Source organism: Ixodes scapularis, unplaced genomic scaffold, assembly GCF_016920785.2.
Source record: "Ixodes scapularis isolate PalLabHiFi unplaced genomic scaffold, ASM1692078v2 PGA_scaffold4__175_contigs__length_147842914, whole genome shotgun sequence".
Lineage (NCBI taxonomy): Eukaryota > Metazoa > Arthropoda > Arachnida > Ixodida > Ixodidae > Ixodes > Ixodes scapularis.
In genome coordinates, this window is record NW_024609879.1 from 112,186,995 (window position 1) to 112,200,238 (window position 13,244).

The following is a 13,244-nucleotide window of genomic DNA, read 5'->3' on the forward strand; positions in this document are numbered from 1 at the left end:
CTAGCGAGCCTCGTACGATTGCATTAACGAAGTTCAATTTATAAGATTACGGGTTTGTACCCTTGAAGGACAATCGGTAGCTTCGATCTGAAAACTTCAATACGTCTATTTTTGCCGCACTACACTATGGAGAGTGATTCGCTGGAATTCACGAAGGGAGGGATGTCCGCGAATAGTGAGGTTGAAAATACGGTGATGCGTGAAAACACAGTATGAGTTGCGGCAGTGAGCAAGACGTAGGCATATAAAACGTACTGTTTTGTGTCGCAACGCACTATTTTTTTTCTGAACATATTTTAGTTATAGAATTCGGCGTGCTCCCTTCGTAAATTGCAGCAATTGGCTCTCCCGATTTCTTTGCAAACAATTGCGGGGCACCGTAAAAAAATATTTAAAAAAATTAACGGGATTTTTTTTTCTTTAAAAATAAACTACGGAACGCCGAACGGTCATTCTTGGCCCAAAATGTAGCGCTAGCAATTTGAACCAGTAGCCAAATTTTCACAACTTACCGTCATCTCATTCAAAGTGATGGGTGTTTTTTTCTGAAAATTTCAATGGGAAAATGGTACATACAGCTTTTGCCCTTTTTCTGCAACTGGCGGCACCATTCGGCTCCGAGCTTTGGCGGTCGCTATTTTTCCCTATTGAAATCGTCAGAAAATCGCTTATGACTTCTGAATGAGATAACGTTTTTTTTGTGACATTGGTATCCGTAGTTCGGACCGCTAGCGCTCCACTTGAGAGAAGAATGAGCGTTCCTGACAGTGGCCTGCGGTAGAAAACGTCTCAAATAGTCTAGAAAAACTAGACGTGAAAAGAATATTTCATGTGCCTCATATAAGCAAAAAAAAAACACTAAAGTAATGTAACCAATATATATATAATATATATATCAATTGATGATCACTTGAAAAAATTTATGTACATATATGTATATGGAAACTAAATTTAGATCAAATAGGGAGCGCGAACAGCGAGAGTCTTACCTCATTTACAAATTCAATAATATAGAAAAAGGAATAAATGAGAGTCCCGAAACACTTCCATGAATTAGAGCATTAACCTAGACTGCCTTTTCATATTGGTACTGTATTTTCGACTGGAATTGGACCACGTGATTATTCTATTACGACTCCGATATTGTGGACATTATCTTCTATGGAACCGTGCTGTTCCCGTGCTTTTTTCTCACACGCGTGTTTCATTAACCACATCTCACAAACGTATCCTCCCCCAACCTCGTACCCTCCCTCCTCTTTTTTGTTTTGGCAATTGGAAGAGGGGTCAAATATGTTTCTGCGATGTTTTGCTTTTTCGGTTTCCTTGACACGCCCCAGGGGTGACCGTCGCGGGGATGCATTGGCTCGTTGGGGGCCATCAGCGAAGAAGACAGCGCCCGTTCACGGCCTATTGTAGCCACTGTTGTAAGCGCTCAAGCGCACTTTGTATTTTGCCGCCCCGCTGGAGGAAAGGGCTCAAGTCAAGTTCTTTGCTATGTGGAAACGCCTACACTTATTTTTTTTTAGTCGTCTCTTGACCGAGCCGCGAGCCTCTCGGCGAAACTGTCGATTAAACTTCCAGTGTTGTTTGTTTCTCACCGTGAGTTTTTCACTTCGTTACATATACGCCTTGGGCCCCTATGCCACCATGCCCACTATGTATATATATATATCGGTATATCGGGTGTTTTCGCGAAGGCTTTCAGAAACCCTAAATATTATGGCGTTTGAAAAAAAAAAAAAAAAAAAAGAAACTGTCCGCGGGAACAAACTACCAGTCACGGCGGACATCAGGAACTGCCAAAAACTTACTAATTAGCTAGCTAATTAAATAAATTTGTTAATTACCTTTTTAATTAGTGGAAATAGACATATAATTCCAAATAGAAAGTTGCTAAGCATTATTAAAAACTACTAAATCAGTACTTTTCAGAAATACTTCTATATATATATATATATATATATATATATAAGGGATTTAGTCGTAAGTGATCAGATCCTTCTAAGTGATGATTAATTTGTAATCGAGTTCTTACGACTTGTTTGTTTATGCGGAGATACCTTCGCTAAGGGTATGTTAATAAATTTCATTCTTACATATGGTTTCACTCTTTGTTTCTTTTTTTAATTTGCATCGTTGCCACGAATCATATCAGTTATCTTACTCTTATGCCTTATTCTTGTTTTTAATAATGTTAAGCTAGTTTCCATCATCACTGACGCCCCGTTTCTTGCCGCTTCCAACATCTCTCAAACGCTCCGACAAGTTACGCAATTTCAATAGACCGATCCCATATGACGCTGCCGTAACTTTAGTTCGCTGGAGGCAGACGGCCGTGCATGCGAGGGCCCGTGCGTGCCGGCTCGTGCTCTACACGTGCAGAACTCCAACGAGGTTGTCGCACGTGCAGAAACACTAAAGTTTTCTCCACGCATTGCGGCAGCGGTGGCGTAGTCAAACTGGCGGGTGACATCGGTCTATTCTTCTCGCGTGCGCGGAGTGGGCATCCATTTTACGGGGGCTTGGAAAACAACTGTATCGACGCCGTCCGAAATATTTATCCAAGCGCGAAGGAGCGCCAATGTTTTCCCAAGACCCGCGGGATGCTAATGCGCGAAAATGCTTTTTCTGGAAAGCCCGGATATTTTTGTAAGGGTAATTGCTTTCTTGAAGCAATATGGCCGACGTCTCGTCGCAACACTCAGTGGTCACTCTGCCTGTACCACGAGTTGAGGATATGGCCCTACCCGGATCGTTTACCATTGTTAGTTGTGTCATGGGAGCAAGTCGTCTGCTTCTTGCGCAAAAAAACTGGTGACGGCAGAACGACTCCGAGCTTTGATTGAAAAGATAGTGGGTGGCCTTGAAGTCTACCCACTATTTTGTTTAATCAGCCAATAAGAGCTTGGCGCTCTTACTTCATCGCAACCCTTGTGCAAGAAGCGGACGAAGTTGCTCTTCGCCCCCTCTATACCCACTAAACCTGGCAGTTCGACGACGAAGCCATATATAGTGCCCGGTCGCAGATTTGGAGCGCGAGGATCTGGTAGCACAGAGCATCAAAGAGCTATTTCTCGGGGAACCTGGACGTCAGCGCACAGCTTTTGCAGCGGCGAGGACCCGAAACACACTTTCGGGTTCTCGCGTCTCGCCGCAGCGGGGCGCCAGTCACGTAGCTCTCGTCTCATCCCGTTGTCTGCCGCTCCACCTTTTCTATTTCAGCGGCGGCTTCTCGTGGCGATCTGCCAGGCTGTTTCTGTATATAGGAGGCCATGCCACTGCACTCGTGTTAAGGCGTTAGGACGCGGAACGCCAGCGTCCGGTGTTGGGCTATCACATTCCAACGTGTTCGACGAGCGCAGTGGAGACAGAGGCTGCTAGCTTTAGGACTACCCACTAATCCTTTCAACCAGAGCTCGGCGCTCTGACGTCCCCGGATGTTCTCGTATCCTTCTCTCCCTCAGTTTCTCGGTGTATAGGCCTCGTACCCTTGAAAAGTTCAGCAGCCAAACGCGGAAGTAAAAGATAATAAAAAGCTGAAACTATTCTACATTACGTCAGTGCATGACATGAATTAGAATTCGCGATAAAATGCTACTTAATTGCGAGCAAAACACAAGGAATGAAATTGTGAGCGCCTCTTTGCCACTAAAAGGCTCCATTATAACATCGTGGTGCGACACCGGTGGCGGGTCTCATTAACAAAACGAATTAAAGGGATTGTCTGGTGATATCCGGAATTTATTCAGTGTTTGCGCTGGTCACATAGAGAGGGTCTAAATAAAGTCAGATGTGAAATTTGTTTTGATAAAGGACGCCCTAATATTCGGTAAATCAATTTTGAACATCAATACAAAACTTTCACACCAAATTTCTCAAGTGGGCATTGCTGGTCCTGTCGTGACGTCACACCATGGCACCGTAACGTCAGAGTTGCGGACAGAGAGTTATTTCCGGTTTCCATCAGCACGGTTGATGATGCGTACAAACATCATCGTCGAAGAACTTAGTTTCCCTAATGACCGTAAATCTCGTCTTTCTTAGAACGAAGTTATTTTACTGAGACAGTGGTCAAGAGCTGTCGTTGATCTCTTTGCATGATGTTACGTCAGGGCTTCCGTATTGTAGCTAACAAAATCGCTGTGTGTTTTGCGGTTGCAATCTGAGCAGTTGGGCTCTGTTTAAAATTAAATTACTCGTGCTACGGACGATTAAATAATCGGATATTGTGCGGATGCTATTCCTAAAAGCAACGACACTATAATTTAATTGTGTTCTGAAAGACAAACTTTTACCGAACAATGCCCTCTAAACGAGAACCAGGGACTGTTATTGAAAGTGCCACTTCGCGGGCGGTGTTCATGGGATGCAGGTTCTACAGTGTATCAGACATCACAAACTAAAATACTAAGTCGGAGTTTGGCGAAATCTACATCTCGTCCAAACGGAGTTTGGCAAAATCTACATCTCGTCCAAACAGTCAGAAACGAACAGGGACGATTTCAAAGGCGTAACGCTCACGAACATAAACAAAAAAGGGACCAAATAAGCGCGCCCGTTCACAAAAACGCGCTACTTTAAGCGAAGGAGCAACAATGGAATATTTCCTATAAATTATTTACAAATTGTGCTGCTGGTCGGATTACTCGATATCCAATCTGCGTATAAGCCGTGCCGCATGGTGTCAGAACTGCGCTGCCTTGGAGAGCCGCTTTCCCTGCGCCTGCTAATTGTTGTGCTTTTCCGACGAAGCTTCTCATCTCTTCATCTGTCCCGCAATCCTGGCTGTCCCTAGTTCCCCCAACGCTCCCCCGCTCCCCCCCCCCCCCCTCCTTCCATTGCCAAGGTACGGGAATTAGGAGCCTGTCGGAGCTTTTCGCGGGCGGCGATCCACGTCTGCTCGCAATTCCAGAAATAATGAGAGGAGAGCGCGTCCCGGTCCCAGCGGCGTCAGCGTCGTAGGGCTAGGTTCACGCATAATTATAATAGTTTCACCGCGGGGATTTGGCTGGCCCGGTTGAGCCGCACCAGCAAGTTCCCTTTTGTCGCGAAATTTTGACCCTAAACACCGTGAAAGTTTGGTATAGTTTAAGGGAGGACGGCTCCGCGTTTGTCCCCTAATCAATTATACGCTTTTAATTCGTCTCATCGAGATGCGGGTATTACAGCGCGAAAGTTATGCCCTTCGCCTGACAAGCTCTGGAAGTTTCAGAGTCTCTCTCGGTGTGAGCTTCAGTCGTGATCCGACAAATGCAGCAGTTTCTAATACATATCATTCATCGTTCATTTTCATGCCCTTAATTTATTTGGCCCTTGAATTTTCACAGGCGGCATTACGTAAGGGGGAGAGGGGGTGGGGTCAAGCTTTAACTATATACAATATGGAACAATACAAAATATGCGCTAAATTAAATTTATAACATACACAAACCTAGACACAGTGTGATTGGGTAGATTATTTCAGTCGGTAATAACCAGTTGTAATGGAGGAAACTTGAATTGATTAATCCAAGATGAAAGAATCCGAAAGTGTTCAGTCAATGTTTCCAACAAAACTACCGGATCATTACTCGTATTTTTTGCACTGTCCTGTCGTCGATGTCAAAAAAAAAAAAGGATGGCATTGACGAACTATTCCTTAGCTGCAATATTCAATGATTCGTTGCTCTTTCTTTATTCAGAAACTGCTGACGAATTTTGTTTTTAAATCGTCCTCAACTATGCCATGGCGATACTACCTATTGTCCAGGGCGATTGATAAGAAATCGTTCCGAATCATTCACCTTTTTTTATGATTCGCAAGGCAGCGGTTACAAAACTGAAATAAAAATATATAGAAACAAATTCCGTAAGTGAGCAAACTAAGCCCGGCTTTAGTTGACAACATGTATCATTTTTACATGGAGCTTTTTGAGCGTACGTGATCACTGTTCTAGGTTCACATTGAATCTTAACCATTTCGATTAATAGCGCTCTAAACTAACTTAATAATGACACATTTTTGTCTTCAATGTCACTTACATCCGACCCTATTTTAGTGCCACTTTAACTTATTATTATTAGCAAAATATTGATAAGTTAAATGAACACATGAGAACGAACACTATTAGATAAAGTTTACATATTTTTATGTAAGTTATATAAGCTCTCATATGTTTAGTTAACGACTCATAACTGAATTTGGTTTTAGAGGAATCACCCAGATGTTTGTTGACCAAATATCTCTGCAGTCAACATATCTACAAAAAATAGATTTATAAGCCTTCTACCAACGCCTTACCTTCACCGTCTTCATTTCGGAACAAGCTGCTGACGTCCGTGTTAAACAAGCCGGAAGCTTCTAGAGTACGGCGATGGCTGTCTATGGCGATGTGTCAGCCAGAATCAATGTCCACGCGTCATGAAGAAAGAAAGTAGAGACCGCGACATCCACACAGCAGTCGTCACGCCAGATATGCTGTTACCTTTTATTTCTTTATTTCTGTGACTGGCGCTCGATTTGCTGTTTCTTTTTATATGGTATCGCTCGGAGGGTCCAGTAATATGGGAAGGATATTGATATAAGTTTTATTGAGTCCGTCACTGTTTGTTGGGCTCCGATGGCAGGTACAATATCGACCGAGTCATGCGGAAAGAAGGACACAGCATCACATCAACATTTATTCAAGACGCCAGGGGCCTTAATCTTGTTTCTGGTGGTTTTGGCATCTCCCCGTGCAAGGATGCATTTACCTTTATCAAATTGGAGTTTGCTGCTTGGGAATAAAAATTCGGTGTATGTTCTATGTTGACCTTCGTTCGAGTTTTGAGCGACGGGCTAATCTTTTAGGGGGAGAATGGCTGTTTCCCGTTGCACGAACGAAGGTCCGAGAAAGAGGGGGAGTCATAATTAGAATGCCATTAAATGCAAAGGTGCAAGCGAGCTGGACAAGAATGATGAAAATAATCCCTGGAGAAGGGGAACAAGGGAATTGGAGATTTGTGTTTGTCCTCTGTTTCTCTTGTTCCCCTTCTCCAGGGATTATTTTCATCAGGGGGAGTCCCTATTTCCGTCTTCTTGAACTGTTTGGTACAATGCGCGCTAAGAAGCTAAGAAGGAAAATGTTGAAATGCCAAAGAGCGGCGCTGGTCCGAAGGAATCTGCTACGTCACTACTACTTAGCAGATTCCACAACGTTGCTAGACTACCTCCCAAATAGGCTCCGCATGCATCTACCAGGTGCACATTGAAAGCTCGTTTATTTAGGTTTAAAATTAGTTTTCTTGTGCCTTTCAACGGAAGACTGGTGTTTTTGAGGTTAGGGTGCAACATGCAACACATTCAAGCTAGCAAATGAGCGCTGAAATTTCGTTTCCCTACCCCTTTAAATTTTATTATATTTTTGTCTGCGTCTTGAAGAAACAACGGTTCAGGGGTTAGGAAATGTTTCTATTATGCTTGAAAAATAAATCGGAGGAGCGTCGAGGCTGTTGTGAGTTGCGTAAACCAGATAGTTTAGTGAACAGTTGAAAATCAGGTGAGACAAACAAAATATAAGACAATGAACAACGCTTGAGTGCTCTACATCAAACATGTTCTATCAACTCTGCCTCGTGTTAATTCTAGTCTGCTTATCAAAATGTAAATGTAAACAAGCATCAGATAGCATCAAAAGTAAACAAGCATCAGATAGCTCACAATGGCATCGAAATCAAGACTGCAAAGTTCCTACCAGAAGAGGCTCTGTAGCTGAAAACCAAGCACGCGGTTCATATATTCCATTTGGACCTGATGAATTTACAAAACGTGCATTATTTTCGTCATTTATTTTCCTTTCGTAGCTTGCACTCTAGAGCAAAAGTCAGAGCATGAATAACCTTTTTAGGCGATGGTTCAACGGCACCGTAGGGTGATCATTCGCTCCATCGCTTCATGTGACGGATGCTTCCATGTCAACGGCTAATATACGTGCCGCCATTTTCTTTGCATAGAGCGCTTCACGGGGGCTGCTATCGGAAGAAAAGTTCGGAAACGTGATTGTTCGCCTTAAACAACTAGTGTTACAAAGACACAAAATATCTCCGACTTGTTTAAAAAAAATTAGAAAGATTGACGAAATCGGTTTTTGTACGAAGGATATTTTCTTCAGGCATGATCGCAAATAAAGCCGGTGCTATCTACAACTCGTAATTCCTCGCAACAATACGAACCCGGTTACTCTACGCCAGGGGTCTCCAAACACCAACCCACGGTCCGGATCCACTTCCGACAGATCAGTTGCTACCTACCGACGCAAAAAAAAAAAAGGAAAAAAAAAAAAGAGCCCAAAGGAATCTTATCCGTTCGGACTGGTATACCACCGATAGTTTTGTGCCTTCTTTATTGCACATTATCATCACTGCCATCATCGTTCTTTGTGCTATGTTTCATGACAGCTTAACTGCGTTATAATTACTTTTTGTTCTTTGTGCCCTGTGTCGTAACTGTCGGATATATCTACTGCGAGTTCTACCGATCTCAGTAGTCTTCCGCCCTTTTGTGGACGTGGCAAAGTTCAGATGCGCCTTGATTTATACCTCGTGTGTTTTCTGGGTTAAAAAATTTGTTTACTGCCATCATTACACCAAGCGTGCACTGCCAAAACAAAGTATGTAGGTGCTCGGAGACACACGATGGCCTGCGTATATTAAGTTGTTGTTTTTACTACAGTCCAATAATCTTTCCGAGTGCTATGCAATGACAGCTTGAGGAGAATAGGCCCGAATAAGCGGTCGTCAGAATATATATGCCAAAAATAAATCCACAGATCCTTTAACTAGAAATTATCCTCTTGAAATGAACCTAGTTTAGTAAAGATGAGGAAGTAATGGTTATATTGATGTCTAGTTCTCTGCTCTTATAATCACCCGTATTACCTCAGTCAGCTTACTAGAATGTCTCGTTTTCTCCAACATACGCAAAGGCCACCCGTACGTCGTTCGATAAGCCAGGCAAAAATGTGAGAAAAAGCTGGACATCCTCCCAATTTGTCAATTTCCGCACTTCTAAACTGACAAAACGTTTTCTGCGCTCATTATATATTAGGTAGCTTTCTCTCGTACTGCTGAAATTATGTCTTCGCTTGGTCCTGTTTTTCATCTTTCTTCGAAAACATTAGTGTTTTTCTTTTTATCGTACCATTTCGGCCTTCTTGCGACTTCATTACGTTTCTTCCGCTCCTGGGACAATATTGACCGTCCTTGCGAGGAATATTGAGTGCTTCTACGCCGGTCTTTTCCCCTCAGTATTGAATTACGAGGGCTGAATATAAAGGAGGCATATGCGTTTCCGAGGGAAAAAACTTCTTTGCACTGTTAATGAGAAGGCTGGACGGCCATACCCAGCGACCACTGTTTCGTACAGAGAGAGTCCACTTTTGTTTATCTGAGATCTGCTTGAGCGCGAAACGTGCTGATGGGAGTGTTACCTGCATCAGAGAATTCCCAAAGATGAGAAGCCATCGAAAAATTCTAGCGTAAGGTATTTATGATTTTCGCCGTCTAGCGCGAAACAGCCCCCAGGTAAAAGTATACTGGAATTTAGATGGAGACGTTCAAGGTCTTAGAGTGGCAGGCTGCACGCTGGGTTCATCGTAAACCTACGTGAGCCCTTAAAGATTTTGCTCTCATCCACACTGCATAAAATAGGTAAGAATCACGCATTCACCGAAGTGGAGAGACTACTCAGCGTAAGTATAATACCGCTTTCAACCGTCCTCACTATTGTAGTCTTTTGTGGTAACTGGCAGCTTAAGTAATTCATGGCATGGCAAGTCCCGCGTATCCTAGCAACGCTCCGTAGTAATTATTAATATTGCGGCTTTACCCAATAAAAACTGCAGAAAAAAAAATCACGAAGCCAGAATTGTGAACATAGTGCGCCACGCCCCGCGATTTTTAAGGTATATGTAGCCGCGTTCGCATGAGTGCGATTTAAGCGCATCGACTCCAGTCGTCTTCGGAATGAAGCCGACGCGTCAAAGTTTACATGGATGCGCATCGTTTTACGCGAAGGTGGCACCACGCCGTGTTATATCTTTAAAGGTGCGTTCCCGGCACCAGCCGCACCACGTGATCACGTCTTCCCGCCCTTCCGTCCGGTGTCTCGGTGGTTCGCGCAGTTCGCGCGTGAAAGCCATTTTGACAAGCTCAGAGATCCTCGAAGTTCCCTTCGATGCTTTGCAAGGAGTTACGAGACGCAAGAAACATGAAAACTCTGCCCCCTAGGGCTTAAAGCGCCGTTCGCACAGTTGCAACCAAGTAGGACCATGAGAGACAAGATCGGTTTGCCTCTTGAGACGGCTGAAGACATCTTTCGCAGCAGCGCATCCGGTCCTCAGAAACACTTCCTTTGGTTTCCCTTTCTGTCTCCGTATGAATGCTCATTCGCCGTCGTGTTTCACTTCCGCCGAGCGGCTTGAATGCGACGCGTCTCCCGGGCGCAGTATGCCTTCTACATGACCGCATTCAATGCGATAATTGGAGTAGATGCGCTAAAGTCGCATTCATGTAAACGCAGCTAGTGACTACGAAACAATCTAACAATCCCAGTGCATCTACCTTTTTGCACAACACTCAGAGAGCCAATCACTGTGGCCCACAAACAAAAAGACTCCGTGAGATTCAAGGCCGAACAAACCGTTTGACCTAAACTTACGGCTGTCAGTCGCGACAGTAACTTAAAACATCGTGTTCACTGTCATACAGCAAACTTCTCATTTAGCTGGAAACGTCATTTTGCGTTTCTTTGGCTCCGATTTTTTCTTCTTCTTGTGGACTGCAGAGAAATGCACTCCGAGTGCTCTGCAGAAAAGCAGACGTCCCAAAAATTTGAGTGTGGGGAGCATTTCAGGACTAACGCTTTGTATATCACGTCTACGCAAAATAACGACCTTGTAATCGTGCTTCTACGCACATTTTGCCCAATTAAACGCGAGTAATCAAACCTCTACTCGCGCTAATATTTCATGCAGACGCGCTACAGCATCCCACAGCCACCGATCTAGATATCCGCTTCCTTATTAGAGGGACGCATTAGGAAATTAAAATACGCCTCATTTTGAATAATCCTCATTATCGAAACTCGCTCCAGAGTTATTGTTTTTGTTTTGCCTACCAAAGTTGTCCTTGTTTAACGATCCATTAACTTCGCAAAAACCTAATGGAAGGCGCTCTAATCCGCCCTTTCATCGGCGGGATTACCAACATAATACCCACTCCCATTTCAGGAGCCTTCGTTCGGGCAGCTTAATCATTGTTCACCGGTGTCTCCTTTTGAACCACTCTGCCTAATTATATATCTTGCTAGTTGGTTAATGGCCAGGCGAGTAATCCTGAAAGTGGGGGTCTCTATTAATACCGAAATCTAGTGATTCCTTTTAATCATGCTAAATCTGTTCCTATAGATAATTCCAATAACCATATCTTCTGCGCGCCGAGACATCTCTCTCTGGTGGGCTGTGGAACGCACTTATGAGCATGCTTTGTAGCTCTCGTTGGTGCAATATCAAACTTCACACATGCGCAGCTCAATGACACGATACTTTTAGCCTGGTGATAAGCACTAAAATAGTTCTTTACCAACTAAAATGTAAAAAAAAGGCAGCGATCACATAAAGCATGAAATTCAGTATGTAAGAAGTGATAATTTTAATTTGTTTAGATGTCTACATACAGTCTTGTATAATACACGTGACGCGGCATCAATATATATAAATATTAAAAAATGAAAACAAAAAAACGTACAACAGAGGTGAGGTGGGACTCAGGTGACGTCAACTTTCCCGCAAAATTTAGCAGGGAAACTACGTTAGCGTATAGTTCACCTGACGTCGGGTTGCGTGACATCAATTTTCCCGCCAAATTTAACGGGGAAACAAAATTGGTGTATAGTTCACGTGACATCGATTTCCCCGGCTTTTAGCGGGGAAACCGAATTAGTGTATAGGTCATGTGACGTCACGTCTTCCGCTAAATTTAGCGCGAGAAAACTGAATATGTCTGTATGGTTCCCCGTGACGTCAGGTCACGTGACGTCAAATTTAGCGCTAAATTTAGCGGGGAATTTCATTTGCTATATATATCTCGTGACATCAATTTCCCCGCCAAATTTAGCGGGAAATGCGCGGACGGACGGACGGACGGACGGAAGAAATTTGGGGATGAGAGGGTAGCGTTTTGAAGAGAACCACATGCTTTGAAACATTGGGCGTAATTAATTATGCTCACGCTTATTGCTTCGTGATTGGGTATTCCGAGTTCTTATCGGCTGTTGACGTAAGCTGGTTGGTTGAGGAACGATCATTAGATGTTACACGGTGACCGAGCGTTTCCAAAGTCGTCTTCGGCGCGTCGGTAGGCAACACCAATGAAAGGCCAAGATAGAAAAGGCACGGGGAACGGGTGAAGACGGGGCGGCCAAGCGCGTGACGTCACTGGTTGAGGTCGAGGGGAAGCACGAAGCACGTGGGCACATTTAGTGGGTAAACAAACTCACGCGGGGTACGCGAGGACCAGACAAACTTGCTCGCCGTAGAGGTTCTTCGTTGATTGACTTTGACTTTTCAAGTGCAGCTCCGAGGATGCCATTAACGAGTTTCTTCAATATTTTTTCCTCGGATCACGTCTAATTGAAATAGGGAAGAGGAAGATTGGGGTCTTTCATGGGGCCTTTCGAACAATTCAGGCCCGGAAACGTAAATGTTTGAGAGTTGTCGTATTACGTATAGGAGCAAAACTTATGCACTGTGCGTTTGCGTTAGCGTCACGTGCTCCCCGCTGCGCATGCGCGTCATCGTCATGCGCCAATCCAAGACACGGTTTGGTTTCCAGCGTAATGGGCAGTCTGGAACACGCAACACTAACGCAAACGCATAGTGCCTCAGTTCGCTCTTCACAGTACTAAAACTCACTATGTCGCTTAAGCGTTTTCTACCTAAGAAGAGTTTTAAGTCCTTTTCTTATTTAAAATAATGTCAGTAAAGTCATTAAAATGTAGTCATATGCTGAGCATGGTAAACAAAAAAACAATCAGTGCGGACAGATGCGCACCGGTGAATTTCAAGAAATGATTTCGAGCAAAATGGTGTTTTCCATCGGGGTGTTAATGAAACTTATGGGTATGAACCCAGTGATTAATATGTCAAATTGTTTCCTCCCGAAAGAAGTATTTCTATATTTTAATGATGGATACAATGCGGAGATTAAATTAAAATAATATAAAA

The 13,244-nt window shown here is 43.7% G+C and overlaps 1 protein-coding gene across 1 annotated transcript in view; it reads left to right on the plus strand.

Annotated features, from left to right (window-relative positions):
- The window catches only part of LOC115324175 (U8-agatoxin-Ao1a), a 153,991-nt gene that overhangs the window by 89,248 nt on the left and 51,499 nt on the right, over nucleotides 1-13,244 (plus strand). The window lies entirely within an intron of this gene.